The sequence below is a fragment of the Thermobia domestica genome, chromosome 2, assembly GCF_964235325.1.
Source record: "Thermobia domestica chromosome 2, izTheDome1.hap1.1, whole genome shotgun sequence".
NCBI lineage: Eukaryota > Metazoa > Arthropoda > Insecta > Zygentoma > Lepismatidae > Thermobia > Thermobia domestica.
In genome coordinates, this window is record NC_137455.1 from 238,828,492 (window position 1) to 238,850,204 (window position 21,713).

A 21,713-nucleotide genomic window follows, 5' to 3' on the forward strand; every position below is an offset into this window, starting at 1 on the left:
CCTGTATTTTGTTAAAACAACACCAAAGAAAATTAGAAGTTAATGAAAGCTCAATAAAGATGCTTATGAATGAAATTTACGACATAACATCAGTTTGAGTCAAGAAGTTATGTGCAATACTTTCGAAAATGGTAAGCATATTGTGGTTCTAGTTTTCAATTCATCTGTACATTTCTTTATGTACATTAAAAGCCGGTTCTTTAATGGCGTAACATAACGGGAAAATAGAACTTATATAAAATAAGGTAATAATAAGAACTGCGTTAAAAGAGGAAATGTAATTATGTCAATTTACGAAGTTATCGTGAAATTTAGAATGTTTTGTGTTTGTTTGTTTGGAGCTTAATATTCTTTTTCATCAGTGAGGTTATATGAGATCTCGCTCGTCTGGAAGATGAGAATACTTGCCACTTATTCACAGTGAATCAATATGAATAAGTGCCTGGCAACCCTTAGATATTTCGTCAGGTATGTGCTAATCTTCACGGTAATAAGATTTGATAAATCCGCAATGAAAATATTGTCAAACAATATCAAAATCGAGTTGTAATCAGGGGTAAAAATTGATCTGAAAAGGTTGGGGAACGCATGACGTCATGTCATCCCTTGTGCCTATCTTTGTCCACTATATTTTTTAGGAAGTGGAGGGACGCCATAGATATTTTTGGAAGTGGGAGATGACGTCCCCCGTGTTTTCCTTCACTTTTAACTCTGGTTGCAACAAACGACACGCCATCGTTTGAGATAGCTTTCGAAAAAAGACTTTAATGAAAGGAGTTTTTTTTTTTTTTTTTGGATGTTGAATTATTATCTTTTTTTTTTTCAATAGCCCATTGACTTATATGAGGAAGTATTTTTTCTTTTAAATAGACGAAGTTTTACTCATTCAATTTTACTAATTTCTTCTTCTGGCTTATTTAAGGGTTCCTTGCTTTAAAAATATTCAATGTAATATTGTTTTATTTTTTATTTTTATATATTAAAATTACATAATACAGTGGTTAAATTTCACATAGAATACATTAAAAATCTCAAGAAGAAGTAGTCAGTAAAATTAACTGGCTAAAATTCTTTGTTTCCTCATATAAATTAATGGGCTGAATAACCATTATGATGCAAGTTATCAACATTCCTAAGAGCTATTCTTGTTTATTGGGATTTAAAGAAGCTATAATTAAATAATACATAATTATTTCGCTCGACTTTTCTATGAACGCACAGCTTCATTAGTTGTAAGTAAATAAATTTCCTACTTCGGAAGGTCAAGTAGTTTCCTTATTCTATGATCTCGCACACACACACACACACACATAAAGCTTGGGTCATGGAAGTTGTTACTAAAACAACAAAAACAAATACCTGCCTCAAATACCATCCTCTCATAATAGCCATGAAAAAGTCGGTTCTCTATCGAAAGGTGTTTGAAGTCCTCTGGACAATAAAATGACAGCTCAGACCTCAAGAATGTGATTTTTCATTTTGTAAAGTTGTTTAATTCGTCCTTTACAATTTTGCACATGGAATGAATTTCCTATTTTTTGACTCTAAAGCAAATCAGTCCACGTGAGTGTCAAGTGAGCGCGGGCTCGCACTCAACTGAGCTCGCACTCGCTCGGGCTCGCGCTCATCTCTCTGGACTGGGCTCGCACTCACTCGCGCTCGCGATCACTTCTCCCAACTGGGCTCGCGCTCACTCGGGCTCGCGATCACTTCTGTTAACTGAGCTCGCGCTCACTCGGGCTCGCGCTCACTAATCTCAAGTGGGCTCGGGCTCACTCGCGCTCGCGCTCAATTATTGAGCCCGAGCCCGGTTGAGCGTGAGTGCCGAGCTCACGAGCGTCGGGCTCGCGAGTTTGGACACCTATGGTACCGTGTGATATCATTAACCAATTATATTCGCACAAGACTGTTTAGATATGCGACAATCATTTTGGATATGAGTGTGGATGCATACCAACATATCATTAATTAATATGACAAAGTATTGAATATTTTTGTTTAGCGGGGTAGCAGTAAAAGAAAGAAACATCAGAACTGTCCGGATTCACCCAAACTTACCCTACATAATCTTAAGAACAAACAAAACGTAACAACAAAGAATCCAGAATTTACCTATACCTAAGTTATAGGTCTACTATCCTAATTTAAACGTGTACTCGCCGTACTGTAATTAGATGGAATAGTGGAAGCAATGCTCGTAATAATACACTTAGAGTCAAATTTACGTACAAAATGTAACAATGAGCTGATTTTGAAAGAATTACAAATTATAGACCCTAATATAATCGATGGAATTTCAAAATGTAAGCTCTAAGTTTTCGAAAATTTTCTCGTTCGGTTCTCGTATTTGATGTTTCTCTGGTGCAATTTCTCACATGGTTAAGTTTATTCATGGTTTCTTACTTGTCTGAGTTAACGCTACATGGGTTTTATTTGATTAGATTTTTCTCCTACAATTAGAACCATTCACTTTAACGTTCGTTCTCTCTCTCCAGTGATCATACACGATATTTAAACACTTTTTTTTTTTTTTTACCGACATATCAGTAAATAATGGCTAGAATAGATATCTCTCCTGCGTGTCTTCTTCATCTATATTTTACTAGGTTTCTCTCCAGTAATAATATATTATGTATTTAGTCCCACTGCTTTTGCCAAAATATCACTGAATAGTTAAGCACTAGAGTGTTTCTCTCCTGCTTGTCTCTTTCACTGCTGTTTCCAGATTTCATACTTGTTTTATGATTACATTATTTTGTATTTAATAATTCAGTTATATTTATATTCTGTCACTTATGACTGTTTCCATTACCCCTTAATAATAACACACTTAGTATTAGTATATAACAAAAAGAAAATCCTGAATATATTGAATTACTGGAGATATAGATTAAATATGTGAGCAAGAATTCTACTGTGGTTTGCATCATTTAGTTTTCATTACCACCCATCACCAGTCAATTGACAGATCTTGGCGGCTTTCGTTAGTCTTTTGGTACTTTTGCATTTTTATTGTCTAAAGCTGGATAGTTCCACAACTTTATTAGTCTGTGCTCCACCAGCATTCAAAATGCTACCTTCCTTGCTTTGGTAGCCGTGAAAGTCTCAACTATATTATCAAAATTCAAAGTAGATGTTATTTCATTTTCGATTGAAAGAATGGCCTAACCAGCACTAACGTAGCACTAACGTTTGGCATTAGAAAATCTATTCTATCTCAATTAGGAAAAAAGGCGGGGTCAACTTGACGCCAATTAATTCGTTATAAGGGCGTTATTAGAACAGCACTAACACTCAAATTTGGGCAGTGACCAGCACTAACGTAGCACTAACGTTTGGCATTAGAAAATCAATTCTATCTCAATTAGGGAAAAAAGGCGGGGTCAACTTGACGCTAATTAATTCGTTATAAGGGCGTTATTTGAATAGCACTAACGGTGAAATTTGAGTACTAACCAACACTAACGTAGCACTAACGTTTGGCATTAGAAAATCTATTCTATCTCAATTAGGGAAAAAGGCGAAGTCAATTTGACGCTAATTAATTTCGTTATAACGGCGTTATTTGAACAGCACTAACGGTGAAATTTGAGCACTAACCAGCACTAACGTAGTGCTAACGTTTGTGATTAGAAAATCTATCTCAATTAGGGAAAAAAGGCGGGGTCAACTTGACGCCAATTAATTCGTTATAACGGCGTTATTTGAACAGCACCAACACTCAAATTTGGGCAGTGACCGGCACTAACGTAGCACTAACGTTTGACATGACAAAATCAATTCTATCTCAATTAGGGAAAAAAGGCGGGACCAACTTGACGCTAATTAAAGGAGCAGTTCGACTTAGAAATGCATTTTTTACAATTTATTTCCATTTGTAGAGTTGAAAATTCTAAAAGGAATGGTGTTTGTTTGATCGCGATACGTTCAGTCGTTAGCGAGTAACAGAGGAAGAAAGATTTTGTGATGACGTCATAGGTGGGCAACGAGCGAGAGCAGGCTTACATACTACACAGTACCAAGCATTTCGTTTGTGAGAGGTGCGGTGGCACGTTCTAAGTGCAGTTTCCTTTTCCAGAACTGATTGCAAAGACTTACAAATATCATCTGCATATAGAAAATGATATCTGATGGTGGGCTGTACAAACGTTTTTATAATATTATAAAACGTATTCTATAAAGCATGATTTCAGCGTTTCAAAAAAAAAAAAAAAAAAAAAAAATCGTAACCAATATGTAAATAGATGGCGGACGATATTGCTGCAACACCTAACTACCTTTTCTTTAATCATTCTTCCGATTCCCAAACATAAGTATGTTCATTTTCACGTTTTGTTGCAATTTGTAACGCTGACCCTATAATTTTGTGCTTCAAAGTATGCACAGGAGCGCAACATATGAGGGAAAAATGAAATAACATCTGTAAAGTTTGCCAGAATACGAAAAACACTTCACCGGTTAAATTTCTTTTATTCGCATATCTGTCCGCGGAACAACTCTCATCACCTGTTTCATCATCATTATCACATGATACAGAGAAAATAAACGATGAATCAATGTCTCGAGGAACAATCATCGTCACTGATTCCTTCTACAAGCCGGTATATTTCACTTCCTAATTCACATTGTATAGCTTATTTCTAAAGTAGTATCTTCAGAATCATGAGTGACATTGTCTCTATTACCCTCTAATGCTTCGTCTTGATTACAACCGTCAATTGCGTCTTGTACGATATTTGTACGTTGGTAACTGGACATAGATCGGTGCTCGTTCAATGGCTCGGATTTTAAACCTTTCAATAATATCCTTGGAACAGCATTCTTTCTCAGTTTGCGTGTAAATAATTATCCTGGCATTAGCCAGAAGTGGATCTTGACGGTAAAAACTCAGGGGGGGGGGAGTCAGAACCCAGACTATGATATGAATATCATGTTTACTAAAAACTTTCAAAAATATCTAAACAATAGCTTAAATCAAATTTGTCACTCAAAAACTGGGGGGCCTAGGCCCCCGGCCCCAGCCTAGATCCGCCACTGGCATTAACTTTTCTTTCAATAAACTTGACTTCTCGAAGGCAAGCTCTTCAAGATGTTTGGAACACGAATGATTTTATTTGGTACATTTTTTCCCATTGATTTTCTTGAGCCATAATTTATATCGATCTGGTGATTTCTCACGACTTAGAAACGTAAGAAAAGATACTTTACGTCCTCAGCTTCAATTGCACAAGAATTACAACTGAAAACACAGCAGGTGTTAGGCATTTCTACTTCACTTCACAGACACAGCACGCGCTGTACTAACACGTGTTTTCTACTTCACACTAGTGTTTCTTTCAGAAAAAGAAAATCCAGTGGGGAAAGGGGACACTTAGTATTCGGAGAGGCACATTATTTTTACACAGTACTATTATATTTATTATATGTGTATTATAGACGTATTATTTTGGTGTCCTCCGGGGGAATCTCTCAGAGCTCCGGGAGACAGTGCCACCCTAAAAACATGTCTGGAAGAAACACTGTTTCGCACAACAAACGTAATTACTGCTCTCTCTCTACTGTTTTTTTTATACTAATGCTAGAGGAAAAACAACTAACAAAAACTTTTCTCAAGAATTCAACATAGAGCAAGACTGCTAACAAATCCAAAACACAATCTATTAAATCCAATGCACTATTAAAGGTTTATCAGCTGCGTACAAGGGAGTGGCTGCTGACTCACATTGAGTTTCTCGCGTATCCCACCCATGACGTCACCAGTTACGATTAATCAAAAACAAATGTCTGTAGAAGCTGAACGAGACGGCCTATCAAGATATTAAAAAAATACGGGTCTCTTATTTTTTGTTACTCTTTCTATTGCACCAAACTTGTTTTTAACTCGAACTGCTCCTTTAATTTCGTTGTAACGGCGTTATTTGAACAGCACTAACGGTGAAATTTGGGCACTTACCAGCACTAACGTAGCACTAACGTTTGACGTTAGAAAATCCATTCTATCTTAATTAGGGTAAAAAGTGGGACCAACTTGACTTCAAGTTGGCCCCGAATTTTAAATTGTTCATAACTTCGTTCTTTTGATTGCACAAACGCTGAAATTTGGGCATTAACCAGCACTAACGTAGCACAAACGAATAGCATTATTTATTTTTCTCCGTCCAAAAGTGGTGGGGCCAACTTGATACTAATGATGGGAACTGCTACACAAGATGAACTTCGGAGAGCATTCTCAACGGACGAACTTTATTTCTTCCACTTGTGAATGCGCTCGATCACAGAATCTTCTTGGGATTCCACCAATGAGTAAACCAGCAACAAGCCCTGCGGATGAGCGCCGAAACCAAAATTCCTGGCATAGTGCTTCCTTGCAAAAGAGACAGTCAGTGTCAGAGCCATCTGCTGCCTGATGACTGCGGAGAAAAATATCTCGGGAAAAACGTGTAGGGATTCAGTCCAGTAAGTTCCGACTCTGTTTTGTTATTTTCTCTCTGATGTAACTTAAGTTGTAAAAAGTGCGATTTTTATGTGTGTTTATACTGGTGCTTATAGTGTTTTCTATGGTAGGTAATCAGTGATGGTTTTCTGTGTAGAGAGTGTTCAATATTATATTAAAAATCATCACTTGCTTTACGTGCCCATGGCCGTCACTGCAGACAGTTGTAAGGTGGGATTTTTAAATTGGTTTGTTAGTGATATTTTTTATACAGGAGAAAATACATCATCTTTACATGTTAGGAATTATTATTTTAGGTCAATAAAATGCAAAAAGCATATCACATTTTGAATTTTACAACCTCGTAACGCTAAGCACTTGTATACTCCTGAGTAGGTCATTCTAGGCATTAACTTTTAGAGTGGTTTGTATTGGTTAAAATAATATTGCCCTTGTACTTAATCTGTTAGCGTTTCCGCCTGGTACTTCCTCTTTTTTATTGCATTCTTGATATTTGCCCTTGTACTTAAGGCGTTTTTCTAGGAATGTTTTTAGATAATAGTATACATGAGAACCCCCTGATCTGCGTTTTTTTTGTGTTCTATTACCACTTCTACATGAAATACCATAAATTTTCTACGTAGTGCAATAGTAAGAAGTATCCATGTGCACAAGACATGCGATATGTGTTAAAGGCTTGTGTATAGCCCGCTCCCCCCAGTTCTTAGTCCCGGGACTGGAAGAGTCACTAGTACTAAGTACTTACTACTACTTATATCGAGAACAGAACCCAACCAACCCCTGCGGGGCTTCTAACCTATTCCTACTACTACTACTAGTACTACTACTACTACTATTGCTACTAACTACTACTACTATTGCTACTAACTACTACTACTACTACTACTACTACTTATACTAAAGCTTCCTTGCCACAAGATTTATAGCTTAAATCTTTATAATGCGATTCCGATTCATTATGAACTAATATGAATCGTTAGAATCACTATGATTCGTTAAAAATCACTGGGGGGAGCGGGCTATACTCAATCCGCGTTAAATCCCCCTCCCCACACACAGTCATAGATAAAGTACAAGGACACTACACATGCAGATATAAAGTACAGGTACGTTCCTTTTTTTTATTTTCGTATCAGTCGATAAGTAAATGAAAGTCGCTTTGTTACCCCCTTTGTAAGTTCGTACATACTCAATGAATAATCCCTAAAATATGAGCGTCCTGCTCCTTCGAAAACTGATGCAGCTTCATGAGGTAAATGGGAAAAATAATGTGCCCTTCTACTTAATGTATGACTATGTGTGGGGGGATTTGAGAACACATATCGCATGTCCCGTTCATCTGGATTGTTCTTAGTGTTGCGCTACCTACAAAAATGGTTCTATTTGATGTACAAGTAGTAATAGAACACATAACAAACGCAGATCACGCTGTATTCACACTCCATATTGGACTGTCAACACAACATGATCTGTGTTTGTTGTGCGTTCTGTTGCCATTTGTAGATGATATAGAATCATTTTCGTTGGTAGTGCAGGGGGGCGCGGTGGCTCAGTGGTAGAGCGTTCACCTCCGGTGCTTAGGGTCGCTGGTTCGATTCCAGCTCGCACCGTGTGGATTTTGTGGTGGACAAGCCGTGCTCGTGGGTTTTTTCGGGGTTCTCCCGTTTCCTCCCACTTTCTTCATTCCACCATTTCACTCCTCTCTCATCATCACAGTCTCCTTTAGTGTAACAGGCATAACCATGGGACGTAAAACTGAAAGAATTCATTTCATTTTTTTCGTAGGTAGTGCAACAGCGAGAAGTATCCTCGTGCACGGGAGATGAGAAGTAGCTGTTGTAAACTATTACCATTTGCGTGCGGGTTTAATTTTGGCGCACCACTCGAAATAATTGTTCAAAAATTAGAATTCTTTCAGTAATTTGCTCCTTGTTGTTTCCTAAATGATTTGCGCTGAGCGACATGAAAATACCTCACATGGCATAGTTAAAATTCAAGGGCTCCATCATTAGCAATTGTTGAAAAATTACAATGATTTCCGTATAAATACGGCGTCTGGATGTATGCATAAAAAGTACAGTGCAAGAAACACAAAACAACCTGCGCACGTTAGCGAGGGTGTGTGTCAGAGAAGTTAGTGAAAACGAGTAGGTTTTGGCAATGAAACAGTTTCAATAGCACTTGTCATGGTTTTATACTAGTAGCATTCTACTTGTAAAGATTGAATAAATTTCTATCGACTGCAGAAATACACTGCCGGTGACAAATAGTTTCTAATAGACTCATCTTTCGTATGCATTCATTTTATCTATAGTAAAGCACTTGTAAGGATTTTACACTAGTAACCCTGTAACCGCTTGCTGGAGCTGTACTCCCTGCTGTCCCGCGAACGAGTACTTTCAGATCTGAACTTACCTGGTTAAGACATCAAAGAACATTTCTAAAAACGGATTACAGAACTTTTCCCGGATCGTCCTCAGCTCTCAACAATGAGATGAGTATTAAGCACCGAGAGGTTCGGATGTCTCGTCTCTGAAATACTCTCGGACATACAGATCAGGGTTGGCAAAAACCATGGTTTTTATTTAAAAAAACAAAAAAACGGTTTTTTTTGTTTAAACCAGGTTTTTTTGGTTTAAACCAGGTTTTTATGGTTTAAATGATTTGCTCTATATATTCATATTATACATGGACAGAAATAAGTTTGTTTCGCCTTGATGTTATTATGCAACAACCGGGTTATGCTGGAAGGGGTCACATAAGCTTAAAGCGGAATAAAAACCGCTTCTCGAGTTACATCCGAGAGAAATTGTCCTCCATTTGAACTCAGAACCAGGACTAATTGGCCACAAATGCGATACTTCTGCCGACTCATTCACGAAGGAAATCTGATAAAAAATACGTTGTACTGATCTTTACATGCTTCTTAATATAACTGTCAAGAGTCATTTCAGAAGGACAAAAAGATAAAAAGATAAACAGTTGCACAAGTGAAACCATTACACAGAATTACATATGAACAATTTCAAAGTACTACGGAGTACAGAAGAACTAATTTAGTTCAAGTTAGTTAACAACGACTTTTATTGGTCCAAATTAAAGAAATACACCGACTTAATCTGCATATCAACACGAAAAGTGAATAAAGATACGAATTATTTGAGTCCACTTTGGCTCAGACTCATTTATACATAAATAGATACCAAAGATACTTATTTCACTAAATGCCTCTCGTGGGGTCTGTATGACCCCCACAAACACATACACACACAAAAAGTAGGGCATTTTCGATGTATTTTATCAATAGTAAACATTGAAACGTAACAATATTTAGAATTTTTCTTCGATTGCAATTACATAATAATAACAACTACAAAAAAAATCACAAAATAAACATTTATAAACTTGTAAAAAAAAAGTTGCTTTTGTAGTATAATCTTTTTGAGTAATGAATAGGGAATTTAGGTCTGAATATAATACGAATAATATACGGGAGTGAAACGTGATAACCCATAAATGTGTGTTCATCAAGATTTTACAAACACTTACACTTTTACGAACATTTTTTTGCTTTTGGTTTAAACCAGTTGGTTTTTTTGAAAAAACCAGCTGGTTTAAACCTTGGTTTAAACCACCTTGGTTTAAACCAGCCAACCCTGATACAGATGATTGCTCAGACGACGACACACAAAAATATCATTCACATATGCAACGAAAACACGTTAAATAGAATAATACTATGCTTGTTTATTAAATGTACTATGTGTAAATATATATATAAGAAAATAATCACGATACTAAACACCCATGTAGACGTGAACACTTAACTATTTCCACTAATATAAAATTCCACTTTACATTTCACGGCGTGATAGCCCTTTACTTTTGTAGCAAGTTAACGGTAGTGTCCAAGAGAATGAATGCAGATCGTCACACTACATAATTAGGACATTGGTGGGTCCGTTAACTAATTATGTTTTTTCTCTGACGATTAGTGGTAGTAACATTTTTATTGCGCTTACGACTTCTGTCGTATACAACCTTGACTTCTGAATCATCACTAGCATTACTACTACTACTACTGGTGTCCTTACATTCCGAATAAGCGGAATCGCTATAGTGTCTCGGTACTTCCTATTCTTTGAGCAAGCTGTATCATATCATTCCTAATTTCTTTTATATTATCTATTGCACGGATTTCAGCACGACATTCTGCATTAGATTCGCTTTTTACTTTCATATTTTGATCTATGAGTTTCGCTTTTTCGTATACCATCTTAATATCTTTTCCTTGCTTTACTACACGTTCAGAAATTTCTTCGATACGGTCGTTCATATCTTCTAATTTATCGACTGTATCTATATCTAAACGAACAGCGCTCTTTCTTAGCCCGACATACATCTTGGGCTGATTCCAACTGACCTTGGAGGGACTGTGCATTCATGCAAACCTCCAAACTGGTTATGAGTAGAGATGCAAGGGCTCGAAAAGAAACGACTTTCTTGAAAAAAAAAACAGTTTTTCTGATTCGTGTCTTTGCTTGGGAAATTTTGGGCTTTTTTCAAAATTTTGTTTTAAATTGATAAAGCAGACTTTGTTTCGCCTCTCTACAACACAAAAACTTATTTACTTAGCGGTTGATGTAGATAGTAATATAAAACCTCTAAATTAAACAATGAATTTCGAAAAGATTTTTCAAACAATTTTAGTTCTTAACGTATTAACATTATGAATTCCAAAGGATTAACCAATGTATACAATGATTTTTTAACCTCTTATATACAAAAGTAAGTACTTTTTCTTAAAAAATAAAAGGTACACAAATAACTAACAAAATTGTATTTAATATTTATACGTCAAAATATCACTCACCTTCTTTTTGAAACAAGCATGAAAGAAATACATTTATATGACACTCTTAAAGGCTGCTCATCAAGAGCTTCGTTTCAGGTGGTTTTTGTACATTCTCGAATTTTTTTCAGTTAAGTTTCAACTTTCATATATATTGTATGAATATTTTGAACAACTTTTTCATTCATTGATCACATACTATAATAGTCTGTTACCACCTATCAGGTGCTTCGGACCTTCAAAATCGGTAAAGTTTCGAATTCTGTAATGTTCCTTAAGCTTGTTCAGAATCGTGAAAGTACGGAATTTTCTGTTCATGGATCATATGTGTAATAGCCTATTCATCTGAGCGTGTGATTTCCTAGGCTCTAGAATATATCACGGTTTAACCAGTTCTGAAGGTTTCTGAATTTTTAACAAGAGGAATTTAACATATTAGAAAACTTTTTTTTTTTTTTTTTTTCAGAGAAGAAAAATTATGAAATACATTTAAGAAGAGTGGGCAGAATCGATCACTGTTCCAATTCACAAGAAAGGCAACAAAACTTAATAATAATTATTGAGCAAGTTTTCTTCTGTCTACATCCTATAAACTAAAACTCCTCCCAAACATTCTATTAACAAGATTGATCCCATAAGCAGATGCAATTATTGGAGATTATCAGTGTGGATTTAGGCGTAATCGATCAACCATCGACAAGATACTTACCATTCGACAAATACTCGAAAAGAAACGGGAATATATTACCCAGTACATCAACTCTTTATTGATTCTAGAAAGGCTTATGTCTTGATTAGAAGGGAAACATAGTACAACTGTCTTACAGAATTTGAAATACCGAAAAAGCTAGTTAGATTAATTAAAATGTGTTTAAGTGAATCCCAGAGTAAGGTCCAATTAGAAAAATTCTTGTCTAGGAGCTTCCACGTCGAAAATGGCCTGAAACAAGGAGATGCGTTATCGCCATTATTATTCAGCTTTGTTCCAGAGTACGCTATAAGGAAAATCAAAGATAGCAACCAGGGCCTAGAGCTGTATTCATCAGGTTATGGCGTATGCTGTTGATGTAAATTTAATAGATGATAGGGGAACAATAGAAAGAAATGCAAAGGTCTTATTAAACGCTTGCAGCGACATTAGTTTAGAAGTAAGTACAGAGAAAACTAAATACATGAAAGTTCACCGGGATCGTAATACGGCAAATTATGGATGCGTCAAAATATCAAATAATACTGTCGACAAAGTGGATACCGTAAACTGGGTATACTTTGGCCCAAAGGAAGAGAAAGATTTGACTTCTTTCTACATGGTTATTATGGTTTCTATCAGTGAGAAAAGTTGTGGATCGAAGTATTACAACATTGAGAACACATGAATATTGGCGCTAATGATTTGTTTCCAGAACGTGGGAAGTAAAATGCTAGCTATTGTTCGCAAGTAAACATTTGTCATATTTCAAGTTCCACAACTTTTGTTCATTAGCGAATATTATTAAGCTAACACCTTAAATGTTTGTTCAATTACGCACAAACTATTAAGCATTTAATTGCGTGGAGTAACATTGACCCATATTTTCTAAGTGTTGGAAATGGACCAATATTTAAGATGATATGGTGTACAATGGTGCGATGTATTAAGGAAGATTTAATCCCCCTCCACTAGCTTCCAGGGTTTAAAAAAAAAAAAACGGGTTTTTCTGGAAAAAAAAAAACACGTGGGCCCATATGGATATTTTCAAGTTTATTTTTTTTTTCCCGAAATATTTCAATGTCTTTGGGGTAAAAATGTTAAAATGTAATTTATATTTCAAGATGTTAATTGAATATTTAACATATATAATTCAATAAAACAGCAGTACATTAGTATTAATATTACATGAATTTAAGAAAAGACAGACGGAAATCAGACATTCCAGAGTGAGAAAAAAAAACGTATTCAAATCGTGGTAGTGTTTCACGTGTGTTATGTACTGCTGAAAATATTAATGTGATTTTTTTTTCTACATGTAACATTTTCAAGTCGATTCCAGTTTTTACAATAATTACACTGGTTAACAAATTTAAACTTTTTGTTTGTTACATGAGAAAAATCACCTGATCTTAAAGGAACTTTTTGCGCTGAATTCGAATATGCACTTGGTTTCTCTCCATCACGTACAGTTTACCCGTAACAGAGGGATTTTCGGGAAATTCCCTCAAAAATTTCCCTTTTTCAGATATTTTATTCCCCTAGCTCCTGTCCCCTTACATATAGTAACATTGAAATTATACCTAAGTATACCTTGATTTATATTTAATAAACCCTAAAAGTTTCGTAAAAATCGCTTTGTTCTTTCTAGAGAAATAAATATATTTGTATGTATACTGTGTGCACTGTTTATTGCACCTGATAGTAATGCTTTCAGATCTCCTGAGTTGGGGTAAAAACGATTTGCTTTATTACTACAAACACAGACATAAAAATGAATATTTACAATAGTCAACAACACACTTGTATTGCTCTCTGTAAATTAGAAACGTGTATAAAAATAGAATGTACTTCCAACGTATATTTTTTTAAACGTACACTATATGTATATCTTAATACATTTATATACAATTCTCCAAGGTAGTTGGTATTTTATTAGGACTGCAGTGCGGTTACACGAAGTACCAATGTTTTTTATGTTTATGGGATAGCCGAGCTGATGACAAACATTATGAAGTGAAGGAATGGGAACCTAGAGTGAATTACTTACCTGGAGAATGCAACGTCAAATACGCTCCTTTGGTAGATCCTAATAAGATATTACTACCGCCACTTCATATCAAGTTAGGACTTATGAAAAACTTTGTCAAAGCCATGGACACATCTGGTGAAGGTTTCAAGTATTTGCGAGATAAGTTCCCTAACCTGAGTGATGCTAAGATTTCAGCGGGAGTGTTTATTGGTCCCCAAATTAGGAAATTAATGCTTGATGATAGCTTTGACAGCAAGTTAAACAGTGCTGAGCTAGCTGCCTGGACAGCATTTAAGTGTGTTGTGCGCAACTTTCTGGGCAATAACAAAGCTGAGAGTTACACAGAAATCGTACAGGACATGATACAGAAATACAAAGAGTTGGGTTGTAGGATGTCTTTAAAAATCCACTTTTTGCACTCCCACCTCAGCTTCTTTCCTGCTAACCTAGGTGCTCTCAGCGACGAACAGGGGGAAAGATTCCACCAAGATATAATGGCAATGGAGAAAAGGTACCAGGGACGATGGGATCCTTCAATGATGGGGGACTATTGTTGGGGTCTTGTTAGAGAATGCAACATTTCTTACAAAAGAAGGAAGTAGTGTACGTTTTTGTAACGCAATGGAAGTTTCATATATTGTGATAGTTTTGATTGTCTTTTCATGACCTTTTGGTACATCTGTATTATTGTTTATTGTAAATTGTCACACTTGTAAATTATATTGTATTATATTTTATGTGTGTGTTTGTGGTAATAAAGCAAAACGTTTTACCTCAACTTAAGAGATCTGAAAGCATTACTATAAGGTGCAATAAACAGTACACACAGTATACATACAAACATATTTATTTCTCTAGAAAGAATAAAGCGATTATTACGAAACTTGGAGGGTTTGTTAAATATGAATCAAAGTATACTTAGGTATAATTTCTATGTTAGTATATGCAAGGGGACAAGATCTTGGGGTGTAAAATAAACGAAAAGGGAAATTTTTGAGGGATTTTCCCGAAAATCCCTCTGTTACGGGAAAATCGTACGTGATGGAGAAAAACCGAGTGCATATTCGAATTCAGCGCAAAAAGTTCCTTTAAGAACAGGTATTTCCTTTTATGTAACAAAACCTTTGTTAACTAGTGTTATTAATCTAATTTGACGCGTGTTCTCCTTATGCCTAGTTAAAGTGTTCTATCTGAGGTAAAAAATTTCTTCAAGTTTATGGGAAGAAGGAAAGGAACTCAAAATACTGACAGCATTGCCTTTTTGTATGGCTATGCTTATACGTTGTAGTAAAAATTGATAGCTTCTCGGGTCTCCTGTTTTTGCTGTCAGACTTGCTCCTAGTTCCTTCAAAAAATCAATTGCTTCTTTGCTGAAGACACCTGTGTTTTCGGTAGCAAAGGCTATAAAATGATGGTCTTCTTTAAGTTTAGAGTATTTTGAGTGTTAGCGTGAACAAGCCGCTTCCGCTGCACTCCCTGCTTTTATACTTGTGGATTGTAGATAAGATGGAGCAAACGTATCCACACATGTGACATCCCAGACTAAACTTAGACCCTTTTTCCACGGAAATAATGTTATTCCGTCTGGCCGTTTACCATCGTTCCTGAACATTCCTGGAGGTTATAATATACACGGAAAGTCGATGCTTGCAAGAGTTCTTTTGATTATGTTGTTTAATTCGCTATGACGTGCAAATCTTCCTCCACTTTTGTTGCAGCTCAAAGCATGAAGACCTTTCTGGTCCATCTTATTGTTGCAGGTGCAAATAAATTCATGGCAGATATTCAGGCCTAAGCGCAAACCTATGCAGATTTTGAAAAAGTTGTCATCCAAGAATGTTCCTATGTTTATAGATGGGGTTGACTGTAGCCATGCTCCTGATTCCTTCTCTCTTAAAGCTTTGATGCGTGCACTTAAATGTTGTTTTCAGCGATTATTTCGTTTTCGATTACCTCATTTACAATAATTTGATCCCATTGTTTCTGTTACTCTTTTAAAATCGGGGTTTTTCCATCGTAAATGCCTTTCCAAATTTCCAAAGCCTCTGCCAAGTGGCTTATTCCCACTTCGTCAACTGGATACTTTATAATTTTGGAAACATGTGTCAACGCTCCGTGGCAAGAGGAAATGAAGGCAGGAAGGCATAGGTCTGAAGCCTTTCTTATGCTTAAACCACCGACTCGGATGGGAAGGCTAGCTTGAGTCCATTGCGTTTCGTTGATATTAAAATTTATTGTTGATTGTAACGCTTTCTTCAGTATGTGATCCATTTGTAGAAGTCTGGAGGGATTGACCCATGTTGGAACTGTTCGGAGAAAGTAGGTTTGTTTACGAATGTCAAAGCAATTTTTGAGCAAAAAGAAAGCAATGTGGGCTGGTAAACTTTCTAATCGGAAAGATATTCTTTTGAGATCATTCAGGTGTTTCTCGAAATGGTATTCGATTCCTTCTTCGTGTAGTGGTGAACCCAGCAATGAGATCTCATTATTTTTCACTATTCGTATTCCGGGTAATATGTTTGAAAATTCAGATACAATTTTAGGGTCGATATTTTTTGAATTGAAGAAAAGTTCACATTTTTGTGGGTTTATTTGTAGACCTATTTTCTCTGAATTTGTAATCAACTTCTTTATATCTTCCAACACGGTTTGTGGTGATCCTGCAAGAGTTCCGTCATCAAGGTAGAAGACATTTAGCTCTGAAGAAAGAGAAAGGACAATTAGATGTATTGCTAGACTAAATAGCATCGGGCCAGCTGGATCGCCTTGCTGAACTCCTACACATGAGGATATTTTCCTTTCTTTGTAAAATAAAGTTGATGGATTTGCATAGCTTTGCCAAAAATATGGATAATATTGAGGAATAATTTGTTTAACTTCCTTTAAAATAATGTCACGTTCAACTGAGTTAAAGGCATTTTTGTAATCGATTTTTAGAATGACCTTGTTCGAATTTTTTTTAGCATGTATAAATGTCCGAGTGGCGTGAATGATAGCTTCACTTCCTTTTGGTGTTGCAAATCCCAGTTGATGAGGCTGTAGATACTGAGAACATTGATTGTAGACTGAGGACACTATTAACTTTGATGCCAAACGTCTGAAAACACTGCCGATGGCAATTGGTCTGATTCCCCCGTCCTTCTTCTTTAGGGCGCAGAGGTTAGCTCCAAACAGGTATGGACACACCTCTTGATTTACTCTTCCGTTAAGGATGAGATTAATCAATTTCGTGATCTGACTCAAAAGAAAATATCCTGCTTCGCCGGCAGATCTCGAGATTAAGTCTTTTAGATGTTGAGGGGAAATCCCATCTATCCCAGACGCTGAGCCGGACACAAAATTATTGATGGCTTTCTGAACCATTTCTTCATTTACGTATACAGATGAATCTTGATTAGATGGGGGTCCGTAATTTCAAGGGCTCTAGATGGAGCCGGGTGCTTGTTCACCAGGCAGTGAAATGTTGCTTCATTGGAAGGTGCCAACGTATCATCTGAAGTTAATAATCTTAAGGCGCCTCTTGTATCAAAGTCTGATATTTTAGATATTATTATTTTAGCCAAATCAAATTTAGGTTTCGGCCTTTTCGGCTTTTTGGCTGTAACAGGAGGTGTTTCGGGCGCATGTGAATCATTGAGGTTATTTTTGATAATGTTTGTGATTGAAGTTGCAGCACGCTTTTTTGGAATTTTAAGGTGGTGGAAAGCGAAAATGAAAAGTTTCTTCCAAGTGCTGAGATCGTTTTGGTCTACACAATCAACGATGGTTGAGGCAAGTTTGTTTGCTACAGCGCTTCTAGCTCCTCTAGGTATTCTCTTTATTATCCATGTATTAGATTTTAATAATGTTAATTCTTCAGAGAAATCGTTCGAATTATTATTTAGCTCCTCTGTAGAATGCTTCCTCGATTTGTGTATATTTAAACCCTTTCTTGTAGGAAATGTTTTGTTACAGTGAGAGCAATCAAAATATTCGTAATCATTTGGGTCCAGGCCTTTTTCAGTTTGTGGAAGGATTTTCGTTGAATTATATTTCAAGATTGTCATTGTCACAACTTGTAACAATTTGTTGTTTACTGCTGTTTTGAAAAAATGGCCGCCATTTTAAACTTTTTACATTGGATCACCGAGAAAATATATACACCAGATTTAGATTTTTTTTTTTTTTATTCGCTCAGCCGCGTTACTGTCAGCTGGTGCCTTGAGCATTGCGAATGATTTCTCTTTTGGATTTATTTATTTCATAATTTTGAAGAAGGAAAGGGAAGAGAAAAAGGACGTGAAACTAAAACAAGGGATTGGACAAAAAATAAAAGATAAAAAAGAAACAAAAGTAACTGAACTTAATATTTGCTTAACTCTACTCTCATTTCAGGTCTTGTGAGATTTTCTGTGTTTTGTGTTTTGGTGTTTACCTTTTGGTCATCTTCTTTCTTCTTTTCTTCAGATTTTCACTCTGTATGATTGGTTTCTCTGGTTTCTGCCTGCATTTCTCTCCTGTGTGTTCTATTTCACATTTGCACTGTTTACACTGACTTTTCACCTATATATTTTACCTCTTTTCACTATCCTGCATCAACACTACACTACACTCACTATAGACATTGACACTGACTGCTTCTGATGAAATCACTAACCATCACCAACTAATACTTACACTAAAAAACACACACTACACTTACATTTATCTAATTTTTCACATTTTCAAAGTTTTAATTTTCTTATGCTTGTATATAAGCGTTACCTGTTACTTTTGCTTTGATGCTTTAGTGTTCTCAGTTGCATATCATTGCCAGCTTCCACCCTTTGTGCTGGCTTGAGGTCCAGGGCCCACTCAGAGCACTTAGTGCAGGCCCTAGTCCGTTTTATCCTTCGGCCGGCACGCCCGGGATGGGCTGTTCTATTGGCGAGAGTTGCTCTATGTTTTCTTTCTGAGACACTATCCTCACTTCACCTCTACTCATGCACTCACGCAACATTCACTTTTGCACCGGAGTTCCTTTCCAATCCGAGAGGCTGGAGGTGGAGCACGCATTCTGGTCCTCGGCAAAGCACGGTAATCCAGTGCTTGGGTTCCAGGAGTCTTTTCTCCGGTCCGAGGACTTCTTCACACATTCTCCCACTTGCACTCATCCTTCTATTCTTCTTCTGTAAATTTTTCGTCTTAGTTCGGAGTATTCATTTGTCAAATTTTCCAATATTTTGCAGTCTTCCTCTACTTCTATTGTTTCTTTCAGTGGTTTTTCTTTTATTTGAGTTCTTAGTTCTAAAATTTCTTCTAATAATGGACACCACATGACATGGTGCTCAGGAGTTCCTTCTTCTCCGCATTCACACATTGGGCTGGGTTTTAACTTGATTCTGTGGAGGTGTTGTCCGTATGGTCCATGGCCTGATAGGTAATGAACCAATCCATATGTTGCATTTAACTGATTTACTTTTAGTTTGCCGACGATGATAGGAAAGATTCTATGTAATCGTTGCGCTCCACTGTATTCCTGCAATTCTTTATCCCATAGTGTATTATGTTGTCATTAATTTCTTTCTCATCTTTTAGAAGTTTCTCTAATTTTTCTTTTCTCTTCTCTTCTTAACCAGTAATTAGTTGCCCTTTGCAATAACACATAGTTCATTGGTTAGATACCAAGAATTATACAGAGGGCACTATGTGAAGTAGTGTTAAAAGCTCCAGACATTCTGATCAGGGTTGGCTGAAAAAAAAAAAGTGCTTTAAATCGTGTGAACTTCATGGTGACGTTTCTACATATCAAACCATCCGCATTACGTTTACCTACTTTTCACCTTTTAATCAAGGGGTCCCGTGTTCAATTCTCGGTCGAACAACAACCCATCTTTCAAGTGTAAACCAAGTAGCGATTCGAAGTGTCTCTCTAAGCGAAAATCTTCTCCGTGATAACATTGGTATTTCATAAGGATTTTAAGTCTGAACATACGAAATGAAACCAAATTATATATTTCTACTTGAATGAATGCCTGTTGTTTTATAAAGAAGCCAAGATTGCTTAAATATATTGATAATAAATTGGCAAAATTTATCAACTGCCTACGTAGCTTCCAACATCAGCTTGGATTTGAGTTGGTTTTAATTTTATTGAATGATATCTACATACCAAATTTGTAATTTAATACCTCAGTTTTAGCGTAGTGATTATGATACGTTGACCTTTGATATAAATTTTACATACAAATACATTTAAAGTAATAACAGGATTTTCCCAATGGCTAAGGCGGGAGTTTCCCGATTTATATATAATTCTGTATAATGTTTTTACTTATGTAACTGTTTATCTTTTTGTCCTTCTGAAATGACTCTTGACAATTATATTAACAAGTAGGCCTATGTAAAGATCAGTACAACGTATTTTTATCTGGAGTCCTTCGTGCGTGTGTTGGCAATCGCATTTATGACCAATTAGTCCCGGTTTCGTGTCCAAATGGACAATTTTTCTTGGATGTAAGCCGAGAAGTGGTTTGGATTTTGCTTTAAGCTTGTGTGACCCCTTCCAGCATAACCTTGTTGTTGCATAATAACGCCAAGGTGAAACAAACTAATTTCTGTCCATATCTAATATAAATACATAGAGTAAATTATTTAAACCAAAATAAAAAAAAAAAAAAAAACTAGTTTTTCGGTTTTTTCAATAAAAACCATGGTTTTTGCCAACCCTGATTCTGATTAATAGGTTTCTTTGTGGTCTGTTGATTTGGTTTTTATAGGTCTTGTTTCTTAATGGTCTATCAATCCAAACGCTGGATGCGTACGCCATGGTAGCTGACAAAATAGTTTCTTGGTATAGTCTTAGTATTTTTAGTGGTAGCCTGTATCTGTTTCTTAAAATAGTGGTCAATTTATTCGCTACACTGTTTCCCCTTTTTACTATATGTTTAAAATGTTTATCGAATTTTAGGCTATTGTCTAGCATTATGCCAAAGTATTTTATGCTTTGCACTCGTTCTACTCCTACTCCATTTAATTTTATGGTCGGATTTCTTTGTAGTTTTGTGCTGAAAATTAGATATTTGGTTTTCTTTGATAATATCCTTAATTCACTCTCCATACTCCATTCTTCAAGTGTTTATATTTTATATTATCTTTTTAACTTTTTCTTCTAATTTCCTTCGGCTGTTTCCTGATGATGTTATTACGACGTCATCGGCGAATGCCACAGATTTAGAATGTCTCCTGCTTCTAGTCTCAAAATTTCAACTTAAAAGTCCAAAAATTGCACCCTGTAGCGTGATACCCGCTATTTTCAAAAGTGGCCACCATTTTTAAATTTTACGTTGGATTATTGATAAAATATATACAGCTAATTTAGAGTGTCTCATGCTTCTACTCTCAAAATTTCAACTTAAAAGACAGAAAATTGCGGTTTGTAGCATAGATAGCCGCTATTTTGAGGAAAAAAAACAAAACAAAAAAAAAAAAAAAAAAAACGTTGGTATGCCGCCAAAATCTATGCAGGAAATTAGTGTGTCGTGCTTGTTGGCTGAAAATTTAAACTTAAATGACTGAAAGTTGTACTCTGTAGTGTGTGTGGTACAGGCAGGAAAAAGGAATAAATGTAAATCGAGTCACCCCAGGAGCCTTAGTGACGTTTGCCAAATATGAATACCAAATATATTAATTTAAAACAAAGATATAATTCATGTTCTATAAATAAATG

General features: G+C 36.1%; 1 protein-coding gene across 6 annotated transcripts in view; it reads left to right on the forward strand.

Annotated features, from left to right (window-relative positions):
* Window positions 1-6,320: 6,320 nt before the first annotated feature.
* The window catches only part of LOC145678409 (structural maintenance of chromosomes protein 5-like), a 1,106,524-nt gene continuing 1,091,131 nt past the window's right edge, over window positions 6,321-21,713 (forward strand). For 4 of the 6 annotated variants that reach the window (XM_081748525.1, XM_081748529.1, XM_081748531.1 and 1 more), the window contains exon 1: window positions 6,321-6,456. The gene's annotated coding sequence lies outside the window, so the exon portion shown is untranslated. Of the gene's footprint in view, window positions 6,561-6,645; window positions 6,665-21,713 lie in introns of those variants that run through there. The other 2 variants (XM_081748526.1, XM_081748528.1) reach the window with 2 other exon arrangements.